We start from the raw sequence: 12,581 nt of genomic DNA, 5'->3' as shown, positions 1-12,581 counted from the left end.
AGGGTGACGTTAAATGTTCTTTTAGTGCCCGGAGGTGCTACGTGTGGTGATTGGGCCCCTTCCCGAGAAGACGATCGCTTGTTGAATGCTGGAGCGGGTTCTCCTGGCCGGGTGTGGGTGTGGGGGGTTCACAGCATGGGCCAGGACAAAGATAGCACGTGTGAGAAGACATTTGTTTTATTAAACAGAAGGCGGTTCTAATTCTTTTTATGTTAAAACACCCTGGACTGATGGAAGGGTTGTCCTGGGAAAGATCGACTGTCTGTCCCAAGGACACAAAGCAGTGCCGCTAAGGCCGGGTCCAGGGCAGCCCCCGCCCCCTCGATGCCCGCACGGCATTGCTGCACTTCCGGAAGAGGTGCCAGCCCTTCCGGCGGAGCCGGAGGAGGCCCTCGAGTGGCTAATTTGTCACGCCAGCTACTTGTGCTCAGGATGCCCTAGGAAACACTCTGTGGGAAAAGGGACACTCAAGAAACAGGGTGTGACCCCGGGTCAGCGTCGGTCGGGTTCTCCTCTGGCGTCAGGTTAGCTGTCCAGGGCCAGTGGTCCTGACGCCCACGGTGCGGGCCCCCTCTGGGAAGGGCTGTCTTTGTGAGGTCACTGATGCAATGTCTGTGTCATATCTGCGGGGGTTCTGACGCTTGCTTTCTCTCTCCGGGCCCTGCTTCTCTTGCTTTCGGGGTGTCCTTTGGTTTTTGTTGGAATTGGAGGTGTGTCACATGCCGGAAAGGAGCCTCCGAGGACCTGGACGTGCGGACCCGTCTTTGTGGTGTGCAGCTGGGGGCCAGGTGTCCGTGCACTGGTTCCCGTCCCCGTGCTGGGACCTCTCTGTCCCAGGAGGGGCCCGCGGCCAGCACACCTGCCAGCTGTCCCCATGACAGCTGAGGTTCGACAGGAGGAGCACCCGTAACCTCGTCGCCCAGCTCTCTGTGCCCCCGGGCCTGTGCTGCCCAGGCTGCTTGCTGGCCCGTCCCTGCTGACGCATCCCCGTGTGTCCCCAGACACCCAGCCGCTGTGGCTGCACCTGTTTGCTTTCCTCCCCGAGGTGAGACAGCAGTGCCTGGGAAGAGGTCTCTTCCTTCTGTCGGGACGAGGCCCCAGCACAGCCTCCACTCCGGACATGTTGGAGGACTGATGGGTGGTGGCCTCCTCCCTGAGGACAGAGGGTCGGGGGCACTGCTGGCCCCCAGGTGGGGGCTTGGGGCCGCTCTCTCTGGCACCTCTGTGGGGGAAGCCCACGCAGGAGGGGTCCAGGCTGGTGTCCCTGCGTGGTGGTGGGCAGGGCGGGGACATTGTTGGGATGTGCTTTCTCTGTGTCCTCTCCTGTGTTGACCTGATGGCCGGGCAGTGTTTCTCCCACTTGACTCGAGACTCCTTACTGTCATCCCCGGAACGCAGGTTGTGTGCTACCGACAGGGCACAAGTTCTGGGCAAAGGTCAGGACACCGCTCGGGGCTGAGGGGCAGTAGACGCGTGCGGATTCACTTCACAAAGCGCGTCTTCCTGGCAGGGGCAGGACCAGAAGGGGGACTGCTGGGGCTGCCTGGGGTTTGAATCCTGCCGTCACCATTCACCAGCGATGTGACCTCGGTAAGACACCTGACTCTCTGTGCCTTCATTCCAGTTGTCAGTAGAACTGAGACGCGGGCAGATGCTTTCCAGGGACCTCACATATGACACGCAGGGCTCAGCACCAAGCTTGGCTCGGTGATCCCCGGTCGCCTGTGCACCTGCTCTTCTCAGGAGAAGTCGTGTCTGTCTCTGGTGACTCACTAAAGGTTTGGGAGCAGACTCGGAGATTCTCCTCGGTCTCTTGTGGTCAGCGATCACCCGCCCCCCACCACTTCCCCCAACCTCCTGTACCCTTGGACCCTGCGCTGTCACCAGCATCCTTCCCCATCAGTGGGAATGCTGTCTTTCTCTGGAGTCCCCGTCCTCGTCAAGCTGTAAGACCTGAGTCTGGAACCAGCTGAGGGAGGAGGGCATCTGGGGTTGGTGCTAGGGGCTAATCCAAACCCAGGAAAACCTGGCTGTCAAAGGTCAGGATGAGTAAAATGATTACAGAGTCACTGTGGATCGATTTCTTTCTTTCTGTTTTTTAAATTCTTTTCTCATATTTATTTATTTATTTTGCAAGTGGGGGAGGACGGAGAGAGAGGGAGAGAGAGAATCCCGAGCAGGCTCCATACTGCCAGTGTAGAGCCCAATGTGGGACTCAAACTCAGGAACGGTGAGATCACGACCTGAGCTGAGATCAAGAGTCATTTGCTCAACCGACTGAGCCCCCCAGGTGCCCCATGCATTCATAGGTTTTTCTGCTGTGGTCTGTGACGTGTTTCCATGTGTCTTGTTACCCCCGACAGCTGCGAATACCGCCAAGACACGATTAGCGCTGTGAAGGAACCCTAATGACCGCACCCTGCTTGTGCGGGAGATGCTTTGGGGACGGCAGAAGCCCACAGCTGCTGACTGGAGCAGGTGCACAGGGGGCCCTCGAGGTCTCAGGGAGGAACCCGAGCACAGGCGGCCCCAGACCCACGACGTTCTCACGACGGGGAGGCTAGGGCATGAAAGAGTCTCTGAGGATTACAGTGAAATACGTACATATGTGTATGTGAGGGTAAATTTGTCAAGTGTGGTTTGGGTAGAAAGGGATCATATTATAGTTGTATGACATTCACCACGTGTGACCCAGCATATCCATTCACATGCGGATCGACCTCTGGCAGGTACAGTGAAATTCCCAGAGAAGAACTGTCTCTTATGGCTTCTTTTGCTACTATCTCTGTCTCTATTTGGTGGCAAATCTTGTTGAAAGGAGCGGCTTAGTTATTCCTCTTTGCCGTTTTCCCATAGCACCTATTATGTGATCGATATCGAATCAATATTGATTGACTACATAGATAAGTAGCTGAATGAATTTTCTATGTAAAGAAAACTTTACTCTGGGATAATTTAAGAAAAAAAAAATCTATGTGAAGTTAAATTTCTTCCCTTAACATTGTGAATAGTAAGATGTATTTTCAGGGGCACCTGGGTGGCTCAGTCATAAGCGTCCGTCTCTTGATTTCAGCTCAGGTCGTGATCTCATGGTCATGGGATCGAGCCTTGCATTGGGCTCTGAACTGACAGCACAGAGCCAACCTGGGATTCTCTCTCTCTTTCTCTCTGCCCCTCCATCTCTCTCTCTCTCTCTCTCTCTCTCTCTCTCTCTCTCTCAAAATAAATAAGAAACTTAAAAAAAAAGGATGTGTTTTCAGCATCATGCATGCGACGGTACGTTGAAGAGTCCAATGTAAACAAGGGCTGGCTTATCATTTCTCCAGAATTACCAGCCTTAGAATTTTGTAATTTCAACATGTGGACCCTATACTTGTTTTGTGAAGTGTTTACCAAAGGGTCTCATTTTCTTTGGCGCGGATATAAGTGACATTGTGCTTTTAATGTCATTTCCTACAGGTTCATTTTGAGTGACGGAAGTGTAGTAATTTTTGTACATTATCTTGTATCCTGAACTTGATGTTGCTGAACCCACTTTATTAGTTATGTTTTTCTTTGTAGATTCATTGGGGCTGTTACAATCATGTCCACGTGATCCACAAATGATCACAGTTTTAAGTTCTTCCTTTCCTATTTGCGTGTCTTTTATTTCTTCTTGCTTTTTGCACTGGTTAGAACTCCCAGTGCCATTTTGAATAAGAGAGCAGACATCTTCATTTTTTCTTAACATTGAGAGAAAAGGTTCGTAGCCGAGTATGTTGTTAGCTACAGGTGTAGTTTAGATAATGTTTTCAAGTTCTTGTAATTCCTCTACGTTCTTAGTTTTTGGAGAGCTTTCATCATGAATGGATGTTAGATTTGTCAAGTACTTTTTGTACATCAGTTCTTATGATCATATGACTTTTTTTTCCCAGCTTGCTCATGTGGTGGAGTTTTTAAATGTTGAACTAGCATTGCACTTAGTCATGTTGTAAAATTCTTTTTTTCATTATTTGATTCAATGTGCTAATTATTTAAGGAGAACTGTGTCTAAGTTCATGAGAAATATTTGTTTGTAGTTGTCTTCATTTTGTGCTGTGTTTGTCTGGTTTTGATATCGGGATAATACTGGCCTCGTAACATTTGAAAATGTTCTCTCCTGCCCTGTTTTCCGGAGTAGATTGTGCAAATTTGTATTAACTCTTCTTTAAAGATTTGGTCAGATCCTCCAGAGAAACCATCGGAGTCTGAAGATTTTCTTTGGAGAGCTCAATAATTACAAATGCAGTTTCTTTAATGGTTATGGGCCCATTCAGATGATCTATTTAATCTTGGTTGATTTGTGGTAATTTGTGGGTATAGTACACAGGATTAGTTTCACTAAGATATCTGTCGGTTACATGGCAAAGGGGAATTGAGGTGACAGGTGGAAATCAGATGCTAATAGACCTTAAAAGAGGGAGCTTATCCTGGATTACTCAGGTGGCCCCCTTGTAAACAAAAAGTTCTCAAAAAAGGGAAGAGGGTGACTGAAGAGAACCAAGGTCAGCTTTGTGGATGGAGCCAAGGAGTCAAGGAGTGTGACACCTCTAGCGGAAGGGAAAGGTAAGGCAGTGTGTTCTCCTCCAGGGCTCCCAGAAGGAACGCAGCCTGCGGACCCCTGATTCTAGCCCGAGGTCGTGAGGACACCTTCACACTTGTCACCCCGAGAGCTGTAGATAATAAACTCAAGTTGTGTTATGCCTCCGGTCTGTGGTTTGTCACAGCAGCCCTAGCAAACGAAGACAGTTTTGAGAAATTGGTTCATTTCTTCTAAACTTGAATTTCTTAGCATAGCATTGATCCTAGTATCTCCTTATAATGCTTTTAATCACTGCGGGATCTGGAATAATAGCTACTTCCTTCCTGGTGCAGGTAATTTGTTTCTTCTTTTTATTTCTGGCATTCTTGCTAGAGGTTTGCCGAGGAAGGAGAACCTGGAGTCATTGGCCTTCTCCAGTGTTTTCCTTTTTCCAGATTCATGGATTTCTACTCCGTGGTATTTGTTTGATGTCATTTGTTATATTTACTTATTGTTTCCTTCATTATTCTCACATTTGTATTATTTCACTCATTTTTTCCCCCAATTTCTTGACCTAGGAACTGGGTTAATTTGAAACCTTTCTCTTTCCGAACGTAACCATATAGGCTTGTGAAAACGCCCTCCTCGCGTTGACTTAGCTGCATTCCACAGATTCCATTATGCTGTATTTTCATCTTCTTCCAGTTGCCTTTGTTATTCCCTTAGAGACTTCCTCTTGGACTCCTGGCTTATTTAGAAGTGCTGCGTTTAATTTCAAAGTGCTTGGAGACTTTCTTGGTGTTCTTTTATTATTGATTTCAAGTTTCATTCCATTATGGTTAAAAAGCCTACTCTGCAGGGTTTAAATTCTTTTAATCTCGTTTGGGTTTGTTTTATATCCCAGGATATGGGCCATCATGTGGGTCCCAAATAAAGCTCCCGTCCTGGTCTCTCTGGGTCTGTTGTAGCCACAGGCTTGCATGGGGTACTTGCCCTAAGTCTTGGCATTTAGGAAATCAAGGACTGAATTTTGTTTAGCAGGAAGTTAAAAATCAATTTTCTTCTCCTAGAAAAACAGCTTGTCTGTTTTGGAGGCCGTTCCTTTCTTGCCAAGTCCAAATATTGTATTTTCTTTCTCTGCAGTTCCTGTGTCCTTTGAGCTTAAAAATAAGGGTTAGGTAAAGCTTTAAAAGTATCATTCGCATCTATAATTTTACTAAATACCAATAACAGTCCATTTGAACAGATTTTGCTCAAGCAAGAGTAACTAAGACCTGCTCTTTAGAGATCATAATTAGTGTAGATTTCTCCATCTAAACACTACAATATGTTTGGTGAGGCCTGAGATTTTTAGTTGATTTTCCAAAAGGGACGATTAGTTTTGATCCGCTGAAATTCTTCTCCATTCTCTGTAGCCGACATCATCCATTTTAAAGATGGTCTATGATTAGGGATTTCCTAGGTGTTTACTGGGAAGGGGCAAAGCTGGTCGGTCTCCTGACTCAGTTGGATGTGCTAGGTAATGTAACATTCCACACTGACACTGAAAATTCTATGAGATACCTTGCAGTTTGGTACTGTTGAAACACTTCCTGTTCTCTCGCCTAAGTGCTTATATTATGAATTTATGAAGTATCAATACTTCTATCTTTAGAATTGCATTTGAAATGCTTTTTACTTTATTACTGTTTATTATGAAATTTCTATGATTGCTCCAAATTTCATTCTTAAATAGGCCTGCCAATGATTATACAAGCAAAAAATCCCTGGCCGGGTTAATGTCTGCCCAGCCACCTTCTGTGTTATCAATGCTCCCCCTCGAGCCTTACTGCTCAGACAGTGAATGCATTGTTTTCTTATTTAGCGAAGGCAAAAAGTCAATGCTGCTGAACATTGTGAGTTACGATCTATCTTACAAAGTTTTCTAAATCTCACAGTCCTGTAGGCACAGGCATACTCTGAAAAGTGCACGGTTTGCTGTTACCTGAGAGACCAACGCAGGGCATTTAAGTAATGGGCATGATATAACATTGCCAATGGCTCTCCCTGCCTTCATTCGCAAAGCTTCCAGTCTGTTCTTGGCCACGTTGGCAGGGGGAGCTTTCAGGGGCCACAGCCTGCCCTTTCTTCACCCCTTAAAAGGGTTTCAGTGACAAAACTCCCCACTCACGGCACCCAAAGTCCCACCCGCCTCATGAGATTCACCTCCTGGCTCCTGTCTGGGGCACCTGCTCTCTGTGTGGCTTCGGGGCTGGGGATAGCTGACGGTGTCCGGGGCAATTGGTTTTGTTTATCTGTGAATTACACAGACATTGAGAACTGTAAGGGGTAAATCTGTGAACCAGTTGGAGTAAGTGTGTAGGATTTCCTGTCACAAGAACTGGTGGCGTCTGTGGGACAAATACTTACACTTGTGCTTGAAACACCAAAATTTAAGGCAGGGTTTAGGAATTAGTGTAGACAAATTTTGTGCTTTTAATCTTTGGCTCTTTTTACTGTGCCATTCTTTCTAGCAGAATTTTGGTTATTTTTCACAATTCGATCCAAGATGACGTCGCCTTGAGAGCCTTAGTTACACGGGCAAAGACACTTTCCCCCAGAAAGTCACGTTCACGGGTTTTGGGAGTCAGGACACGCGTCTATCTCTTTAAGTCGCTATCCTACCCATTGCTCAGCTCACTGCATGCATGGATCAATCCCTTGGATGACAGATAAAAGCAGAAAACACATACCCGCCAGCATCCTATGTGACCTCAAAGTCCAAAGCCAGGGTCCTGGGAGAACAGCGCCCCCAGGATAGCAACGTGCTCACTGTTTCCATAACTGGCCCCTCAAACCATCCCTGTCTTTGACAACACCAAGTCCAGGCCAGCAAAAAAGAAACAGGACAAGAAAAGTTACAAGTCATAGCTTATCAGGTTTTAATTACTCCTATCCAAGCAGAGTCTTATTTTGTAAGACGTTTCCGTTGATTAGATTTAGTTCTTGACTGAAAAAATAATTAATCTGAGCAGTACTGGCCTTTACAGGCCGATTGACTTACGATGTCTCCAACAAGAATTAATCAAAATGAGCAGTGAGCTGAGCGGTGGCCAGGTACCCAGCCTTTGTGGAGCCCGACGATAGCCAGCAACGTTCCTAACCCCCCAAACAATATTTGCGACCAGAGAAGTCCCTGACGCTCTTCATTCGTACCTGCACCAAGTAAGCAGTACGCCTGTAGGACGGAGGCGAGCGCATAATGCTTTTCATCCGTGCCGTCTCTGCAGGACAGCATATCTCTTAAAACAAAATAAGATGAAACAAAAGAGCTGCTTTGCCCCTCGTACAGACATTGCGTGTTTAAAAGTTTCCTTAAATATGCTGATTCAATTTTAGCATTGGTTCAGCTTCGTGCAATTATTCAGTGAAAATTCAAAACTCTGCAAGGATTGATCCATAAATCTGGGTCTCCACATTGCAAGGGAAAGACGGTGTTTGCATAATAATTCAGTGACTGTAGGGCAATTTTAAACGCCCGTCCAGTAGATCTTATTTTAAACGTATCTAGGGGCTTTTGGGAGTTATCTAGCTTAGTTATAAAGGATGCCATAAAATTCGGTTCATATATAATTTATAACTGATGTGATAAATGGATTAACTTTGCTTAGCATTTATTGGCTCTTTCCATATAATGAAATAGTGTGGTTCTACTACAATATATCATTTTGCCGAGTCCCATTGATGCCTCGATCAGAGAAAATTGCTGCAAGACTGAGAAGATAATTAAACCATCATGGTAGCTGGCTTTTGCAGGGTCTGATAGAAACTACGCTTGCTCGGCCCCAAACACAACCAAAAATGTATTTTTCTTTATTCTCACGTCACAACCTGTTTTCTCCACTGTGTCCTGATTCAGGCAGAGGGCATCCAATTCCCAAAATTGCATCCCAATTCCCAGGTCAAAACCTAAAATGCACTCTCAAAAATGTTGGCTTTCTTCTCTTATTTTTAACCGTACGTTTTCGAATTTAAGAAAAAATGTTAATAGACTCTGTTTTTTAGAGCAGTTTCAGGTCTACAGGAAGACCGGACAGAAAGTACAGGGAGTTTTGATACTCTCCCTCATCTCCTCCCCGGTTTTCCTGTGGTAGCACCTTGCACAAGTGTGGGACATCTGTTACAGTATGTGCTTGTTGTCTACAGTCCGCAGTGCGTCCTAGTGTTTACCCACGGTGTCCTGCAAGTCTGTGGGTTTCTACGACTATGTCATAGCATGCGTCCACCATTACAGTGTCATACAGAGTAGCTCTGCTGCCCTAAAACTCCCCTGGGTCCACCCGTTCATCCCTCCCCCAACCCCTGGCAACCGGTGATCTTGTTACTGTGTCTACAGTTTTGCCTTTTCGCGAACGTCACGTAGCTGGAACCGCACAGTAGGCAGCCTTCTCAGGCTGGCTTCTTCCTCGTGATGCTGTACGTGCATTCAGGTTGCTCCGTGTGACTTCTTGCGGTTTGACAGCTCTTTTGTTTTTGGCACTGAATAAGATTCCATTGTCTGGGCTTACCAGTTGGTTATCCATTCACGCGCGAAAGGGCATCGCAGGTGCTTCTAGGTTTGGGCAATGACGAATGAAGCTGCTACGGTAGTTGTGCACAGGTTTTGTGTGGCCACGAGTTTTCGTCTCACTTGGATGGGTGGCAAAGAGAACAATTGCTGTACCTCACGGTAAAGAATACGTTTAATCTCGTGAGAAACTGTCAAAGTGTCTTCCGTGGTGGCTGTACCTCTCTGTATCCTCACCAGCCCTGAATGAGAGTGCCTGTTGTTTCGTAGCCTCACCAGCATTTGGTGTTGTTTGTGTTCCGGATTTTAGCCATTTCAATAAATTTTCAGTGATATCTCATTTTTGTTGTAACTAGCATTATCTTTAAAAAAATTCTTTTTAATGGTTTTATTTATTTTTGAGACAGAGAGAGACAGAGCATGAGCAGAGGAGGGGTAGAGAGAGGGGAGACACAGATTCTGAAGTGGGCTCCAGGCTCTGAGCTGTCAGCACAGAGCCTGACGCGGGGCTCGAACTCGTGGAGTGTGAGATCATGACCTGAGCTGAAGTCGGACGCACAACCGACTGAGCCACCCAGGCATCCCATGTAATTAGCATTTTCTTGATGATGTAGGATATGGAGCATCTTTTTGTATACTAATTTGCCACCTGTGTGTCTTCTTTGGTGGGGTGGCTGTGTGTTAAGACCTTTGGCTCAATTTTTAATTGGGTTGTTTGATTTCTTATGGTTGACTTTTAAGTGTTTGTATATTTTTGATATCATTCCTTGGTCCGATGTATGTTTTACGAAGATTTTCACCAAATCTGTGGCTGCTTTTTTCATTTTCTTAACACTGTCTTTTGCCGACCAGATGTTTTCAGTTTCAATCAATAATTCTTTCTTCCACGGATGGTGCTTTGGTTTTGTATCTATAAAGTCATTGTCAAACCCAAAGTCACCTGGATTTTCTCCTCTGCTATCTTCTAGGAGTTCTTTGATTTTGCGTTTTACTTTCAGGTTCATGATCCATTTTGAGTTAATTTTTGTGAGGAGTGTAAAGTCTGTGTCTGAAATTATTTTCTTTTCTTTAAAAAAATTTTTTTTATTATTTTTTTATTTTCTTTTTTAAACATGGATATCCAGTCCTCCCAGGCCCATCTGTTGAAAGACCATCCTTTCTCTATACAGTTGCCTTTGTTCCTTTGTACAAGCCCAGTTCAGTACATTTGTATGGGTCTATTTCTGGGTTGTTTTATTATGTTCTATTGATTTGTCTGTTCCCTCACCAGTCACACCGTCTTCATCACTATCATGAACTGCTATCCTAAGTCGTAAAGCTACGTAGTATACATTCTTCAACTTTGTGCTTCTCTTTCAAGATCGAGTTGGCTATCGGAGGTCTTTTGCCTCCATACAAACGTTAGGTCAGTTTGTTGATATCCACAAAATCACTTGCCCGCTAGGATGAGTTCAATCCAATTTTAGTATATGTGTTGCTGAAGTGAACACCGGACAAGTTCAATCCAGAGATGAAGTTGGTTAGAACCGAGATCTTAACACCACAGTTTCCCTATCCATGAACATGAACTCTCTCTTCATTTATATAAATATTCTTTTACTTCTTCTTTTTATCATTTTATAGTTTTCCTGTACGTACCCTGTATATATATTGTTAGCTTTATAATAACTACATTGTTTTTATTCATAATCATCTCATAAATGTATTTTCTATTCACTTTTCCCAATGCAGGCACTGATATTCTGGTCATAACGCCCCTTGACGGGTACCATAGGATTTTAATTCCTTGTCTGGATGCTGGGTCTTCCTTCACTTAATCTTAGTCTTTTCTATGTCGGTGGTCATCTTTTTAAATGGGAAATATGCTTCTGTCCAGTCCTTGTGTAAACCCTTCATTTTAACTTTGGGATAAAGTTCAAACTCCATAGTTGGATATGAGGTGGTTTCCCTGACTCATCAGTAACCAGCCTGGAAAAGCTGACCTCCATCACTGAGTCTCAAGAACCCACGCTTCACCAGAAACCATCTGCTCAAATCCCCTCACCGCTGAGCAGCGCCAGACCTCCCCTTCTGTTCCGTTCTTCCTTCTGCCCAGCATGGATTTCCTTCCCTTTTCTACCCAGGAAGTTCGAGTTCATGTCTCAAAACCAACTCAACGTCGTCACCTCAGTGAGTCTGTCTCCACTGACGTGGTGAGCCGGGAGTCTGCTGCCGGGCCCTCTTCACTGTGACTTTCAGCATCGCGTGCTGCGCTGACCACCGGGGCCCACCTCCGGACCTTGCTTTCTCACAGTGCAGCATTCCACATCGCATCAGTCGTGGGAGCTTCACCGTCAGCGTGCTCTGGAAGCTGACCGCTTCTCCGCAGGCTCACCACTGCCCCTTGACCCTGAGCTCACTCAGTTTTCCTCTCCCACCTGTCTTCCTACATCCACGAACCCCACCCCCACTGCGATCCATGACTAGTTCAGCGGCCACAGGAGCTTCTGCTCAAACCTGCCTTTGGTCTCTAATGTCCTTCCCGTGACCTACAAGGGTGGGATGATCCAGCATCCTTGTTGGGGGCTCATCTCAGCGCTTCTGTGCACAGCAGATGCTGTGATCCTCCCTTGCCTCCCTGGCCATTCTTGTACTGCTCCCGACGACCCCCACCGGCCCCCTTGAGAATCCAGAGCACAGCCTGCTGAACCTTCCCAGGCATCTGCAGGAACGGCTGCCTCAGCTCCCGCGGACTTGCTCACGCATCAATATGGCCTCAGTGGCCCCTAATACATGTGCCTGTATTATCCACCCTCTTTCCCTTTCTCTGCAAAGCACTAATTACCTTCAGACACAGCACTCAGTTAATGCATCTCGTCTGCACTTGCTGCTGTAACTTCCAGGCTCCGTCCCCAGGCCTTGGAGTAGATCTTAGCTCGGTCATGCTCAATAAATATTTAGTAGGCAATGTACCTGCCTTTACACTATGAGCTTTAATAAGCCAGCCATTCCTTGTTTTTAGCAGCTTTATTGAAATATGATTGATACTATTTATGACAATTACGATGCGATCTATAATTTTGTGAGTTCGGGCCCACACATATACCTGTGAAACCATCGCCACAATCAGGATAATAAACATACCCATCTTGTTCAAAGGTTTCCTGTGCCTCTGCTTAAAAAAAAATTTTTTTTTAATGTTTATTTAGTTTTGAGAGAGAGAGACAGAGAGACAGAGCTCGAGAAGGGAAGGGCCAGAGAGAGAGGAAGACGCAGGATCCGAAGCAGGTTCCAGGCTCCGAGCTGTCAGCACAGAGCCCGATGCGGGGCTCGAACCCACAGACCGCAGCATCATGACCTGAGCCGTAGTCGGCCGCCCATCCGACTGAGCCGCCCAGGTGCCCCGCTGAGAGTGTTTTAAATACGAACTCATTTATGTTTAATAGAGATTATATTTATATGTAATACAATATAGTTAATATTTATACTCTTTGTAATTTATAATATTTGCAATCC

General features: G+C 45.9%; 1 long non-coding RNA gene across 1 annotated transcript; it reads left to right on the top strand.

Moving 5' to 3' along the window:
• Positions 1–591: 591 nt before the first annotated feature.
• LOC125913953 (uncharacterized) lies at positions 592–12,223 on the top strand. The gene is made up of 2 exons (XR_007455162.1): positions 592–1,045; positions 11,210–12,223. It is a non-coding gene; the product is annotated as an uncharacterized LOC125913953 (long non-coding RNA).
• The last annotated feature ends 358 nt before the right edge of the window (positions 12,224–12,581 follow it).

The sequence above is a fragment of the Panthera uncia genome (assembly GCF_023721935.1).
Source record: "Panthera uncia isolate 11264 chromosome D3 unlocalized genomic scaffold, Puncia_PCG_1.0 HiC_scaffold_8, whole genome shotgun sequence".
In the NCBI taxonomy this organism is placed as follows: domain Eukaryota; kingdom Metazoa; phylum Chordata; class Mammalia; order Carnivora; family Felidae; genus Panthera; species Panthera uncia.
This window is presented reverse-complemented; position numbering and strand designations above follow the sequence as displayed.